The 14,429-nt window shown below is 37.4% G+C and overlaps 1 pseudogene; it reads right to left on the reverse strand.

Moving 5' to 3' along the window:
• Positions 1–14,429, reverse strand: part of LOC103662520 — a 66,494-nt pseudogene that overhangs the window by 17,212 nt on the left and 34,853 nt on the right.

The raw sequence follows: 14,429 nt of genomic DNA on the forward strand, positions 1-14,429 counted from the left end.
TAGGCTTGTGGTATAAGTTTAGGAACTTAAATTCATGCATGTTGTTATATCAGGTTTATAAATGGCTCAAAAAATAATAATCTGACATTCTCTTCTAAGCAACTGCCTGATTTTACTAGAAATTATGGTCAGGGAAATAGGTAAACCATAGAAGTGTTAAGAGGACTCAAGTTGTCTTGAGTCTAAGACCTATCTTAGGTGTAAAAATTGGGCATGGATGATGGTTGCCATGGCAGAGAGAAGGGATCTGTCTTTTCCATAGACTGTGAGCTTTCAGTGGGCTCATGATTTATTTATATGTTCTCCACAGGGTTTTACAAAGTTCTTTGCATACAGTAGGTCCTCAGTAAACATTTGCTGAATACATGAAAAAGGGGCAACTGGTAAATGCATACACCATTGATTGTTATAGTGAAAGTCATTTGCTTTTTCTGAAATTCACTTTAATTCCAGTATAGCAGAAACATCGCTTTTATGAGTGAGATGGCTTTATATTGACCACTGAATTTCCTGCAATAAAACTGAACATATCCACAGAAATTGTTAGTTCATAGAACTTTAATCAAGATGGTTTGGCTGAGACAGATATGAGAAACCACCAAAGAAATGTTCTAACTCAGTAGCTTATCTGAGACATTTTCACATTACCCAATTATTGGATTTTCAGGAAGAAATCTTAAGTTTAAATAAAAATAACCTGTACCTTTTGAGAGTAGGCAGCTGAAATTAAGGGTTGCTTAGACTTTTAGATCTGACTCAAGGTGGAAATTGGTTAAAATTGATATGAAAATAATTTCTAACAATAAAATCTTTCCTGTAAAACCCAAGATGATTCGTACTCCTTGTCCCAAGAAGTGAAAGATGAAAATGGTTAATATCAATTTTCTCAAAGTAAGAACGTCTCTTAGATAAATTGTGAACACAGCAAGCAACAGCATAATAGACTTAACTGTTACATGGTAGGATCTCGATGGAGGTAAAGTTCATCATTTCAACCCCCATGTTTGACCTTCAGAAAAAATGGAAAATAAATTAGCCTGATATCTGCCCAGATAGTAAAGGAAAAATCTCTGGCTTAGAGAGATTGAGCCACTCTTAACTCTCTGCAAATGCTTTTTTTTTTTTCTTTGCCTTAATATATTTAAGATATTCTGAGAAAGTAAATGGGTCAGGATTCTGGAAAACTGTTCTGCTAATAGCAGGGATCTAAAGAGAGGCATATGCAATTAATTAAACATGTCTTTGGTTTTTATCTTCTAAATGATTTCCTACTGCAAGTCAACCTTTCCATCTTTACTGCCTGTGGTAATTCAGGCCTTCATCAACATTTTCCTAGGTCAGTACTGCTCAGACTTGAGTATACATCAGAATTATCTGGAGAGCTTATTACAACTGAGATAGCTGAACTTCATCTCCAGAGCTTTTGAGTCAATAGTTTTGGGGCGCTTGAAGAGCTATCTAGATGCCCATATTCAAAGCATCATTAATTCACAATAGCCATGATATGGAGACAACCTAAGTATCCATTGATGGATGAATAAAGAAAATGTGGTTTATATATAAAATGAAATATTCAGCCTCAAAAAAAAAAAATCTTGCCATTTGCAATAACAGGGATGAGCCTGGAGGACGTTATGCTAGGTGAAAACAAGCCAGATACACTTATAGATAAGCCAGATACAGAAAGACAAATACTGCATGATTTCACAAAAATGTAAAATCTCAACAAGTCAAACTCCTAGAAACAGAATGGTTGGGGATCCTGAGTGGCACTGTCAGTTAAGTCTTGGCTCACGTGGTGATCTCAGGGTCATGAGATCTGGGTTCTGCACTCATACAATGGTGGTTGTCAGGGGTTTAGGGGAGGGAAAATGGGGAGATGTTGGTTAAGGGGTATAAACTTTCAGTTATAAGATGACTAAGCCCTGGGACCTAATGTACAGCATGGTAACTATAGTTAATGTATTGTAGGTTTGAAATTGGCTGAAAAAGCAGATTTTAAGTGTTCTTACAACACACAGGGGCATCTGACTGGCTCAGTCGGTAGGGCATGCGACTCTTGATCTCAGGGTTGTAAGTTTGAGCTCCACGTTGGATGTAGAGATTACTTAAGAATAAAAAAAATTATAACAACACAAACATGCTAACTACGGGAGGTGATGGACATGTTACTCAGCTTGATTATGGTAACCATCTCACAATGTATATCAAAATACACCGTATACCTTAATGGTGTATAATTTTGTCAATCACGCCTCAATAAAGCTGAAAAAAATAGTTCTGGGGTGAGGTCCAAGAATTTGGATTTCTAACAAACTTTCAAATGAAGCAGAGGTTGCTGACCCAAGGACATTACTTTGAGAAACTTGCCCTAAATTATTATATTCCTGCTCCTTTAGTTTATCCCACTCAAAAAACATCCTCTGTGCTGCGTGTTTTATTCCCCTAGATAAAATGCTTCCACGACTTTCCATTATCAACCTACAGTATTAAGACCCAGCTCCTCTGGCTTACTACCTCCTATGAGTGTTCACTTCTCCAACCTCCTCTTCATGCACTCTCCACCTTTGCAGGACCCCCAGAGGCTGTTTTCTATACTTTATCATCTCCTTGAGAGTAGGACTTAGGTCACTTATTCATTATAATGTTTTAATTGTCTAGCACTGTGAGCTTCACCTCAAGATATAGGTCTTACCAATTAAGATGGTGACTATATCTGGTCAACTGAATTCATTCCATCAACATAAAATCCATCTAGGGAAAGGAAAGGGCTGCCAGAGTCAGAGCTACAGAGACCACCAGGAGGGACAAAGGAAGTTGTTTCCAAAATTGAAAAAGATTGCCTGAATCCCAGGAAAGGATTTTTTTTTTGAAGGTCAAGTGAGAATAATTCTCCCCTCAAGGGCACCAGAAGACTGCAGAAGTGAGGGGCCAGGTGTCTGGAAAATGACAGCTAGGTGGGGTGATGGAGTCATGGGAGACCGTGCTATAGCTCCTTGATTTGAGAATAAATTAGATTGGACTCTGAGAAACAAACTGAGGGCTTCAGAGGGGAGGGGGGTGGGGGAATGGGATAGACTGGTGATGGGGCACATATTGCATGGTGCACTGGGTGTTATACGCAACTAATCAATCATCGAACTTTACGTCAGAAACCAGGGATGTACTGTATGGTGACTAACATAATAAAAAAATATTATTATAAAAAAAAAGTAGATTGGGATTCTGGTTCCAATCTGGCCATTTGCTTGGTGTAACTTACTTTGGCCAAGCTATTTAATATGTCTGTGCTTAAATTTCCACATATGCAAAATGAGCATAATGGTCATTCCAGAGTGTTTTTACTGAGGATCCTATCAGACTTAACTTTGGCACAAGGTTAAAATTTGTCTTAGTGGGGAACTTGGACTTATGAAATTCGAAACATTCTTCCATATCTATCCCAGTAAGGTTGAAGTTGACAAAAGAGACCGATACCTGGTTACCTGGTACATTTGAATGTCAAAGCCAAACTTTGACACATTAAAAATAGGATTAAAAAATAGGTACTCGGGGTATAAAGACATTCATTTCAATGTGTCTTGACTTCGTATTAAACATGCGTGTATGTATTATACATATTACATTTCAGAAGGGGGTCTGTAATAGACCGTGATAGAAACTGAAAGATTTATCATCAACTGTGTTTCCAGTATGAAGTCTTCTCATGTGGCCACCCCTTGTTTATTTTCACATCATGATTATCAATAAAACTCTTAATATTAAAAAATAATAATTTGAGTATTTGAGCAGGTAGCGTCCAATTTGGTAGCCAGGCCTGAGAGAAAAAACACTAGTGAGAAAATGTATTTAGTATGTTAACAAATGAAAGAGAAACAGGCTTAGTCCTTGGACTTGTGAAAAGGAATGAGGTCCTAGAACCTGACTTGGGCCTAAGAATGGGGCTTAGAATTTAATGATCGAATGATCTGTGAGAATTCTTGGATATGGAATTAACTATGAAGCCAACCATTCCTTGTGTAGGCACTAAATTATCTGGGAGGAAATTTACATCTCTGCTTCACGCAGTGGGAGGAAAAACTGGACAGTCTGAATAAAGCAGGGAATCTGGAAGGGTCTATTAGAGGTAAGACAGGCTCAGGCACATTATTGTCATAGCCCACTTTAGAAGCATAGTTGGACCCAAAATACATGCAGGTGTGCCAGACCAGGAATTTAGGATTTCCTATGAACAGGCAGGAAAGTGTGTAAGGAGAGCTCCCCCAACCCAGGCTGCAATGGTGACCATCTCAAGAGGGAGCCAGATGTGGCCAACAGGGAAAATGGAATCAGCCTGGGTAGACTCTTCCCATAGAGTTAAGACATGGCCTTCAAAATGGGAAGACCTCTAGGTCTCCATGATTAGGTCTCCTTTAGTTATTAGTAAAATATATATTTTTTTAAAACCCAGCCTCTTTTGTCTGAGCCATAGGATAAAGGGATTGTTCCATACCTTGATCAGGAAAACAAAGAAGTGAAGGTGACACAGGGGTGAAAGGGAAATCTTACAGAGATGTAGGGTCAGTTTTGCCCTGCACCCTGCCCTTGTATCATCATAATGTTTAAAAATGGATTTGAATTTGAATTTCCAGGATACTGTGTTATCCTACTTGCTTTTCTGAACCCACATCACAAAAACAAGGCCTCTCTATAGCAGCAATTACCAAACTATGGAACCAAAACCTCTTAAAATGACCCATTAAATAACTGTTCCCTGGTGAAATAATTGTGAAGTTCTGCATTCTACCCCTACTTGAAGGGATAGATACTACGGTTACTGAAAAGGTGGCTGCAAATAAACCTATTTAATTATTTTCCCAGATTGTGTTTCAGTTATTTTTCCATTCAACAGTTGAGAATCTTCCAGGTGGTAGACATCACACTAGATGGTGAGACAGAATAGTGGCCCTCAATGGCTTCCTGTCATAGATAGATGGCCTCTAAGCTCTGCCTATACCTCTGACCTTCTCTCCTCCACATTCGTTACATGTCAGCCTCAGTGGCTCCATTCACAGTTCCTGAAACATTCCAGCATATTCTTACCTCAGTTCTTATACCCTCTCTTGGGAATGGCATTTCCCCCCAAATTCACCTGGTTCACTTCCTCACTACATACAAGGTGCTGTTCTAGTGTCCCATTCTCAGGTTGGTTTTCAAGACAGGCCTTACCCGGCCTTTTATAAAACAGCATTCACCAGGGGTGCCTGGGTGGCTCAGTCCGTTAAGCAACCGACTCTTGATTTCAGACCAGGTCATGGTCTCAGGGTTGTGAGGTTGAGCCCTGTGTCAGGCTCCATGTTGGGTGTGGAGTCTGCTTAAGATTCTCTTTCTCCCTCCTTTGGCCCTTCCCTCCCACCCCTACATGCACGTGCTCTCTTTCTCCCTCTCTCTCTCTCTCTCAAAAAAAAGGGGGGGGAAGGAAAGGAAAGATAGCATTCACCATTACATTAAAATTCTTTATTCTGGTGACTTTGTTACAAACCTGTTTGTTTGCTGTCTTCTTACCCCACTAGAATGTTGAATTCCAAACACCTAGAGCTGTGCCTGGAACCTAGAAAGTCCTAACTATTGATAAATTGAATAAATAAATGTTGGTGGGGGAAAGTTGTGGTTATTTCTCACAGAGCTTACAGTTCAGAAGATTAAAAAATACATTTGAAATTTTAAAGTATAGTGAGTGTTATCATTGGGGGGGGGGAAACAGAATGTACTGGAAGAATATGGGACTGGCACTTTACCCTAACATGGAGGAAATGACATTTTAAACCAAGGCTTGTAAAGTGCCAGAGCTGAAAGACAGCATGGTCTGTGAAATAAAAGTGGAGTTTGCCTGACAGAGCAAGGCAGCATAGGGGTGAGACGACAGGGTTCAGAGCCGGGCAAGTGCTTGTAAACATGAAAGAGTCTGGATTTTATCCTTAGAGCAATGAGATCATACAAAGGGTTTTAAGCAAGAAAAAGTAAAAGTCATCTAGATTTTGGAAACATTAGTCTGGGTGCAGTGTGGAGAGTAGATTGAAGGAAACAAGACTGTGGGCAAGGAAATCAGTTCTGGAGATCGTTGCAATAATTGAGCGGAGGTACGATGACAGTTTATACAATGATTGAGGCAACAGCAATGGTGTGAAATGGCTGGGTTCAGGAGCTATATGGGACATATAATTCATAGGATTTGGCCATTTATTTAATGTACAAGGTGGAGTAACTAAAGAATAATACCATTCACCCCCTCCTTTTCCTTTTTTTTTTTTTTTAAACCTAGCATCTATTAATATCCTGTAGGATTGTTCCATGGACTATGTTCCATGGAACTATGTTATAGAAAATACTGGTCTCTAAAAAGTTACCAAGGCTAGAAGTACTACAAACCATGGAGAACTACAGGCATATGCAAAAGCATTGGTTATGTTCCTTAAAGCCACAGTGTAGCGGTGACCTGTATGGGGCCCTGTGAGCACACTAGCAGCTGACCTGACTCTGAGCAATGGATGGATTTATAACCCAGTCAACATTCACTGACCTAAGGGAGCTTGATTAGGAAAAGTTTCTAGGCAGGGTTGGTCTGAACCTAAGCCGCCTCCTTTGTATTGATTATTGTATGTGAAGGCCTGTTTTCCTGTGGAAAAGACTTTGTTTTTCCTTTCTAAGATAGGCAATGTTTCCACTGCTGGTGGTCCTGTGGGTCAGGGCCTCCTAGGGAACATGTGGAGACCTCACGCAGTAGAAGGCTTCCTGGTCTCGGTAGACCAGGTATTTGCCAAGTTCAGCACTTGAGTTTAGGGTCAGACCACACTCCGAGAGGACCCAGGAGATGCTATTGTCAAACTGGCCTATGAAGATCACTCTGTCGTAGCCTTGGCTCCTTGCCCTCCCGAGAGCTCTGATACTCCTTCACTGGGTTGGTTGAACAGGAGAGACAGAGAGACCCAGCCCTCAAAGATACACTGACAAGACGGGTGCTGTTGCTGAAGTCTGTCACCTTTCCTGAAGTTCCTGCCTTCAGGGCTGGGGAGGACATCCCAGCCCTCAGGAAATCCCCGCCATATTCCTTCCTGCATCCCAAGCGGTCCCTCCCCTCCAGCAGGATGTCTAGCTGAACCTCCTGCAGCAGGTGTCTCGAGGGGGGAAGATGGTGGCTGTGCTGTGTGCAGCACCGGTGGGGTTCACGTTGGTGAGAGGTTGGGTGGGATCGGCTGGTCTAGTTTCCCCATGATTCCTTTTATTCTCAGCTCTGTCTCTGTTGTTAGTGAAACTGCTGGATCCAGTGGTATTTCAAGGTATAAGGACTTTCTGAAGATGTTCTATTGCTTCAGGGGAGTAGGGCTTCTCAAACTGAACAAGAACTGAAGTATTGAGGAAAAAGGGATATATTATCAGCAAATAATATGGCTTGTTTTCAGTATAAATTATTATGGTCTAGCTTATACACATTTCAGTAGATATAATCACATATCAAAAATGGATTCTAACAGTTTTCAGTTTTGGAATCCTAAGAATCAATTTCCATGAAATGTGACTTCCTCTGCTGCCAAGAGATGATTTTTTTTTTTTTGGAAGTCATTGGCTTAAAATAATTACATAAAATAAGTATATATTATTTTTGTGATGTTTATTGAAATTAAACTGTACCTTTAATCAAAAGGACCCTGTGGGTCTCACTTTCCTGAAGTGGGAGTTTGGGTGCTGAGGGAACTACCCACTGACCCCATGTGTGTGGGCTTGTGCCCCCTCGTTCGTCAGGTCATGGTCTACATAGTCTTAGTTCAGTACACCACTCAGCTTCTCAACACACAAAGAATAAAAGTTACATATAGTGCTCTTAATAATACACAGACAAATATTTAATCAAATGAAATAGGTTTAGCTGACAATGTCATTGTATCCATCTGGATAACAGGGTAACTGAAAGGAATGTCATCACTAATTTAAAATCTGTTCGGGAGCCTCCCAAGCCCCATAGAGGTACGTTTAGCCGTGGCCTAAAATGACATGGGTGAAGCCAGATGTGGAAACCAACCCCTGTTTGTTTGTTAATTGGCTTGTTGTTGTTGTTGCTTTGTTTTACTTTTTAAGTTGACTGCTTTTTGTTTTTTAACTGAGAAGGACTTTATTTTTATTGAAGGGTAACATACAGTGTTATATGTTAGTTTTGGGTGTACGATATGATTCAATAATTCTGTACGTTTCTCTGTGCTTATCAAAATAAGTGTACTCTTTTTTTATAATATTTTTTATTATATTATGTTAGTCACCATACAGTACATCCCTAGTTTTTGATGTCAAGTTCCATGATTCATTACTTGCGTACTCTTAATCCCTTTTATGTTTTACCTGTCCTCCTACCTACTTCCCTCCTGAAAACCACCAGTTTGTTCTCTATATTTAAGCAAAATGTTTTCGTTTTTGTCTCTATTTTTCATTGTTTGTCTTTGTTTCTTAAATTCCACATAACCCCTTACACCTGTCAGAATGGTTAAAATGAAAATCACAAATACTAAGTGTTGGTGAGGAGGCATTATGCACTGTTGGCGGGGATGCAAATTAGTACAGCCACTGTGGAAAACAATAGGGACTCTTTCCATTATCTGGCTCTTGTTGATAATGCTGCCTTAAACATCAGGTGCATGTATCCCTTTGACTCAGTATTTTTTGGGTAAATGCCTCCTAGTGCAATTGCTGGTCATAGGGTAGCTCTATTTTTACCTTTTGAGGAACCTCCATACTGTTTTCCAGAGTGGCTGCACCAGTTTGCATTCCCACCAACAGTGTAAGAGGTTTCAAGTTTCCTCAAAAAATTAAAAAAAGAATTACCCTATGGTCCAGTATTTCTACTATTGGATATTTATCGAAAGAAAATAAAAACACTAATTCAAAAAGATATATGCACCCCTCTATTTATTGCAGCATTTTTTTTTACAATAGCCAAGACATTGAAGTAACTCAAGTGTCCACCCGTAGATGAATGGATAAAGAAGATGTGATATGTGTATAATATAACCTTTATCCATTCATGTATGTATGTACACGTGTGTGTGTGTACACATCTATATAATGGGATATTACTTCGCCATGAATAAAATGAGATCTTGCCATTTACAACAACATAGATGGACCTTGAGGGTATAATGCTAAGTGAAATAAATCAGAGAATGACAAACACCTTATAATTTCACTCATGTAGAATTTAAGAAACAAAACATATGAAATTGACTGCTGTTTAATATTTACACAGAAAGGCTTGAAGTCCAGGTATACTATTTCCTTTCATAACTGTTACCAAAGACTTTTCTGAAATAAGGTATTTAGTTATGCCAAAAAAATCCTGTAACACCTCCTATATTATATGCTTTTAATTAGCTGCTTGAAAGAAAAGAGTCATACAAAAGCCATCTTCTGATTGATGAATGAATAGCTGCGTGCTCACCAAGATTGTATCTGTCATCAATTTAAATATTTTTCATTAAATTATAAAATGTTATTAAAAATATCTGCAAATTCGACAGATGAAAATGGAGACTTACACTGGTACTAAAATAAAAGTAATTTAAAATAGTATTTCAGTTGCATTTCCCTTCAAATACTTTTTTTTACTAATATTTTTCTTCTGAATGGTCTATTTCCTTTGTCCGGTTTTTTAATTTTGATGTCAATGTTTTCAATTTCTGAGTTGACAGTTCTTTATATAACAAACATCTTAACATTCAGTCTCTCAATTTTGCAGAAAATATTTGATTAATTGCTTGACATTTTAGAGTACTTAATATTTACAGTTTAAGCACTGAAGAATTCCTTTGTGACATATTTCTATTGCTTCTAATCTCAGACTGTTCTCCACACATTCATTTCTAAATATTTCATTTTACTTTAGTATTTCTATGATTGGACTTTTTATTCTTTTATACACCTAGATTCAGCCAAGTGGATAGCAAAGTCTACTCTTTATTATGACAAAGATACTCTCTGCCCTCTTACTGATCTTAATAATTTAATTACTACTAATTAATTATGAAAGGAAGACACAATTATCATTTGCAGCTGATATGATTATATCCCCAGGAAAGCTAATCTAGTGAGATGAACAAACATGTAAACTTACTACAAAAAGTAAATAACTTGAAAGATACGTAAGCAAAATTTGGGGTACCAAAAATTCCATAGCAAATTTGGCCTGGAACAGTTAAGAATGGCTTCATGGGGGTGAGGGGTGGAATAGAAGTTATAGTTCAATATATATATATGAACTATATACGATGAATATACCTGAATATATCAATATATATGAATATATATATGAATATGGGGTTTCCATGTGGAGTGATTAAAAAGGTCTGGAAAAAAGATAGTGGTGATGGTTGCATAATATTATAAACGTAATTAATGTCATTTCAGTGGTTAAAATAGAAAAGTTTATAATCGCAACATTTATAATTAATAAGGTAATGTACAAGAAACCTTTGACTTATAGACTTTAAATGGGTGAATTATGTGGTAGGCAAATTATATATCAATAAAGCATTTTTTTTTTCTTTAAAGAATGGCTATACAGGGCTGATGACATTTGATTCTCAAAAGACTGGAAGGAAATCACCAGATAGCTTTTCTTATCTAAAAAATATTTTTCTTCTATCTTTGGCATGGGGATTTCTCTTTTCAGAAAAATGTTATTCTTACTATATTTCTGTAAACCATGTTCCTAAGTCCAGAACCATTCACCTTCCTTTAAGAACAATTTTTTGAGTCAAGAAAGTGACTAGTGTCCAAAAAAGAGCCTAATCTAAATATTTTAAGATTCGAAGGGCTCAGAGAAGCTCTGAGGAGCAAACTTAATAAAGACAGTCATCCATCTGTTTCCTTGTGTCTGACGTAGGCTGTCACTGATTGTAACTAAGCAATTCTCTTCCCATATCTTTTTGTAATAAGAAATATCCTGAAGTTCTTACATTAGAAAGATCCAAGTAATCACCAAATTAAAGAAGAGTATAGGCTAGGGGCGCCTGGGTGGCTCAGCCAGTTAAGCGTTGGCCTTCAGCTCAGGTCATGATACCAGGTCCTGAGATGGATCAGGCTGGGCTCCCTGCTCAGTAGGGAGTCTGCCTCTCCCCCTCTCTCTGTCCCTCCCCCACTCATTCTCTCTCTCTCTCTCTCTCAAATCTTTTTTTAAAAAAGCATCTACATTAATAGGTGATGAACACATTCTGGATGATTTTGAAGAATTGTAACTTTTTTTAATTGAAGTATAATTAACATACAGTGTTCTATTAGTTTCATGTGTACAATATAATAATTTAACAATTCACTCATGCCCTCACCCATCTCCCTTTTGGCAACCACCGGTTTGTTCTCTGTATTGAAAAGTCCTTTTTTTTTTTTGTCTCTTATCTCTGTTCATTTGTTTTGTTTCTTAAATTCCACATATAAATGAAACCATATGGTGTCTTTGTCTAATTTATTTCATTTAACGTTATGCCCTCTAGGCTCACACAAGCCATTGCAAATGGCAAGATCTCATTCCTTTTTATACTGAGTAATATTCCATTATATAATACACACACACACACACACACCATTGTTTATGGTGCACACACACACACCCCCACACACCCATGCCTTCCATCTTCTTCATCCATCTACTGATGGACAGTTGGGTTCCCTCCATATCTTGGCTATTGTAAATAACACTACAATAAACAGGGGTGCATATATATTTTTGCTAGTGTTTTCAAAGAAGAATGGTAACTACTTCTTAACATGGCACTTCCAGGGCAGAGCGTTTATCTGATTACTCAGAGCTAAAATATTTGTCCTCGAGTCTGTTAAAATTCTTGCCTTTAGGACTCATTTCCTAATACTGGGTCCTAAACAAGGGGAAAAACTCTTAAGTTGAAGAGTTGGGCTCTCTTCCACTAGCCAATGGTCATATCTGAAATCCAGCTTGGTATTACCAGCTGGTGAGATTACCAAGGACTCAGAATAGACCACTTAAGACATCAGCAGGGTTCTTTACACATGGGACATTCATGTTGAAACAAAATAATAGAATTCATCTATTTAATTTCAGATGTGCCTTATAAATAAAAAATCACTGGATCATCTTTTTAAATTTTTTTTCCTTTGGCCCATTTTTTTTATTGTGTTTAAATATAACATAAAATTTACCATTACAACTATTTTAAGCGTACAATTTAGCACCATTAAGTACATTAAGCAATATATTGTCATTTTTAAGATATTTTACCTTTTTATTATGGATATTAAAAGCATACAGAAGCAGAGAGAAGTGTAAGCACCACTTAGTTCTGCAGTGTACCCATCACTCAGCTTTAGAAACCTGTTTCTGCAGCCCAGGTATCAATCCCACTTGATCACCATCAATGATCCTTTTGTGTATCGTTGACAGCAGTTTGTTAATAGTTTGTTGAGAATTTTTGCATCTTGTTCGTAAGAGGTATTGGCCTGTAGTTCTGTTTTGTTTTGTTTTTATAGTGTGTTTGCCTGGTTTGGGCATCAAGGAAATCCTGGTCTAGTAGAATGTGTTTAGAAGCTTTCCTTTTCCCTTCTATTTTTTTTTTTTTGAATAGTTTGAGAAGAGTAGATATAAACTCTTTTTTAAATGTTCGGTAGAATTTATCTGTGAACTCATCTGGTCTTCGAATGAATGTGAGTTTTTAATTATTGATTCCATTTCATAACTAGTAATTGATTTTAGATTTTTCTATTTCTTTCTGACTCAGGTTTGGAGGATTGTATGTTTTGAGGAATTTAGTCACTTCTTCTACTTTGTCCATTTTGTTGGCATATGATGACCAATCTTATTTCGTCTATATTGCTATCCACTTCCTGCCCATCTACCTCTTACAGGATTATTTCAAAGAAAATCATATTGTTTAATCTACAAATACTTCAGAATGAGTTATAAAAGATGAATACTCAATTTTTTATAAAAACATAAACATAAACTATCATTTTATCCAAATACGCAATTTCTTAAGGTTAGTGTACAAATTTCCCTTAGTATTTCATAAGTGATTTTTTCTTTTTATTTTATAGTTGAACAATATTGTATTTCATGTGTACTACACAGTGATTCAACAATTCTACACATTACAAAATGCTCACCACAATAAGTATGGTTACCATACGTCACCATATGTTATTAAAATATTAATAACTGCATTCCCCATGCTGTACTTTCATCCTCAGGACTTACTTTATAACTGGAAGTTTGTATGTCTTAATCTCCTTTACCCATTTTGTCCATCCCTCACACCCTCCCTCTGGAAACCACCAGTTTTCTGTATTTGTGTCTATTTCTGGGATATTTTTGTTTTGCTTGTTCACTTGTTTTTTTTATATTCTGTAAGTAAAATCATATGGTATTTGTCTTTCTACGTCTGGCTTATTTTACTAAGCATAATATCTTCTAGGTCCTTCCATGTTTTCATAACTGGCAAGAGTTCATTCTTTTTTAATAGCTGAGTGATATTCCACTGTGTGTGGAATCTTTATTAATTTGTTGATGGACACTTGAGTTGCTTCCGTGTCTTGGCTATTGTAAATAATGTTACATTAAACATTGGGGTGCATATATCTTTTTGAATAAATGTTTTGGGTAATAACTTGGTATTTGGGTGTAGCTGGGTTTTCTTTGGGTAAAAACCCAGTAGTGGAATTGCTAAATCATATACTATTTTTATTTTTAATTTTTTGAGGAAACTCCATACTGTTTTCCATAGTGGCTGCACCAGTTTACCTTTCCACAAACAGTGCTCGAAAGTTCCCTTTTCTCCACATCCTCACCAACACGTTGTCTTTTTGCTACTAGCCTTTTGACAAGTGCGAGGTGATATTTCATTATGGTTTTGATTTGCATTTCCCTGATGATGAGTGATGTTGAGTATCTTTTCATATGTCTGCTGGCCATCTGAATGTCTTCTTTGGGAAAACGTCCATTCAGATTGTCCATTTTTTACTTGGATTAATTCGGGGAGGGTTGTTGAAGTTGTGTAATTTTATGTATTTTGGATATTAACTCCTTATTGCATATATCATTTACAAATATCCTCTCCCATTCAGTAGCTTGCCTTTTCGTTTTGTTGATGGTTTCCTTTGCTGTGCAAAAGCTTTTTATCTTGTTGTTGTCCCAATAGTTTATTTTTGCTTTTCTTGCCCTCGCCTGAGGAGACATAGCCAAGAAAATGTTGCTAAAGCTGATGTCAGAGATTACTTCCCATGATTTCCTCTAGTTTTTATGTTTCACACTTAGGTCTTTAATCCATTTTGCTCTATTTTTGTGTATGGTGTAAGAAAGCGGTCCAGTTTCATTTCTTTACCATGTAGCTGCCCAGTTTTCCCAGCAGCACTTACTGGAGATTGTTGTCTCCCTGTGTATA

This window comes from Ursus maritimus, unplaced genomic scaffold (genome assembly GCF_017311325.1).
Source record: "Ursus maritimus isolate PB19 unplaced genomic scaffold, ASM1731132v1 scaffold_16, whole genome shotgun sequence".
Taxonomy (NCBI): Eukaryota; Metazoa; Chordata; class Mammalia; order Carnivora; family Ursidae; genus Ursus; species Ursus maritimus.